This window comes from Pteropus vampyrus, unplaced genomic scaffold (genome assembly GCF_000151845.1).
Source record: "Pteropus vampyrus isolate Shadow unplaced genomic scaffold, Pvam_2.0 Scaffold36, whole genome shotgun sequence".
Taxonomy (NCBI): Eukaryota; Metazoa; Chordata; class Mammalia; order Chiroptera; family Pteropodidae; genus Pteropus; species Pteropus vampyrus.
The window spans coordinates 8,981,765-8,983,677 of NW_011888817.1; the positions used below are offsets into that span (position 1 = coordinate 8,981,765).

The 1,913-nt window shown below is 43.3% G+C and overlaps 1 pseudogene; it reads left to right on the forward strand.

The window, feature by feature from the left end:
* Nucleotides 1–384: 384 nt before the first annotated feature.
* Nucleotides 385–1,913, forward strand: part of LOC105290696 — a 7,825-nt pseudogene continuing 6,296 nt past the window's right edge.

Sequence of the window (1,913 nt, forward strand, 5' to 3'; positions counted from 1 at the left end):
AATCTCCTTGTCTCCAAGTGGGTATTATTCACACCGACTTCTATATAGTTAACACCCTCTAGAGATGAACATTGTGATGGCCCTGGTAACACAGGCCTAGTACATAGTAGATGCAGAGAAAATAACTTATAATTTTGATATAAATTATCTTATTTTGATTAGTCATTTCTTCAAAGAATTTTACACATGAAGAAATAGGAATAAATCAGCAGTCATACTTGGTTTGGAACATAGGTCTCCAAATCCTACTCTAACTTGAAAGCAAAGCACTAGGAAGATTAGCCTAAAGGCAATGTGTGGGAAGAACAAAAGAGAGGATAAGAGTTAGGGATCATGGGCAGCCCAAACCTGAATCTTGGCTTCTTGTTTTCCTCCCCGAACAACATGAGTTTCAGCACCCGCTCCAGCTTCTCCACCAGCTACAAGAGCCTGGGCTCTGTGTAGTCACTCAGCCATCGGGGCCAGCTGGCCAGCAGCGTGGCCAGCATATATGCCGGGGCACGGGACTCGGGCTCTCGGATCTCTCCATCCCACTCCACCAGCATCCAGGGTGGCTGGAGGCCCAGGGGCCTTGCCATGGGGATGGCTGAGGGTCTGGCATAGGGGACATCCAGACTGAAAAGGAGACTGCAATGCATGAATAACCACTTGGCATCCTACCTGGAGAGGGTGAGGGGCCTGGAGGCTGATAATCAGAGATTGGAGAGCAAAATCCGAAAACACCTGAAGGAACCCCCGGTCAAAGACTGGGGACATTACTTCAAGACCATCGAGGACCTGAGGGCTCAGATTTTTGCGAGTTCTGCGGACAATGCCCGCATCGTTTTGCATAATGACAATGCCTGTCTTGCTGCTGATGACTTCAGAGTCAAGTATGAGATAGAGCTGGCCATGTACCAGTCTGTGGAGAATGACATCAATGGGCTCCAAAAGGTCACTGATGACACCAATATCACTTGACTATAGCTAGAGACAGAGATCAAGGCTCTCAAGGAGGAACTGCTCTTCATGAATAAGAACCATGATGAAGAAGTAAATGGTCTACAAAACCAGACTGCCAGCTCTGGTTGACCATGGAGTTAGATGCTCCCAAATCTCAGGACCTCAGCAAGATCATGGCAGACATCCGAGGCCAGTATGACAAGCTGGTTCAGAAAATGAAGAGGAGCTAGACAAGTACTGGTCCCAACAGATTAAGGAGAGCACTACAGTAGTCACTTTGCAGATCACTGAGATAGGAGCTGCTGAGATGACACTCACAGAGCTGAGGCGTACGGTCAAGTCCTTGGAGACTGACCTATACTCGATGAAAAGGGGGGGGGGCGGGAAAGAAGTACTAGATTGTACACTGAAAACTACAAAACATTGTTGGAAGAAATAAAAGACCTAAAATATATCATAGACTTAAATGGAAAGAAATCCCATGTTTATGTATTGGAAGGAACAGATGGCATTCTGGGGAGTAAGATGGCAATGGTCTCCAAACTGATCTGCACTATCAATGCAAAGCCTCTCAGGATGTCAGCTGGCTTTTTTGCATAAATTGACAAGCTGATCTTAAAATTCATATGGAAATGCAAGAGACACAGAATAGCCAAAACAATCTTGAAAACAGAAACAAATTGCAACCCTATTACGTAGCTAAAATAATCAATGTGTGGTACAAGCATAAGCATATGCATATAAAGGATTAAAAATGAGAATCCAGAAGTAAACTGTTACATTTATGGTCAATTAATTTTAGATAAGAGTGTGAAGACAACAACTGGATATCCATGTACAAAAGAAAGTAGTTAGAACCCTACTCATAACATATAAACAATTTACTTCAAAATGTATCATAGACCTAAATGTAAGAGCTAAAACGATAAAACTCTCAGAAGAAAACATCAGAATAAATCTTTATGACATTG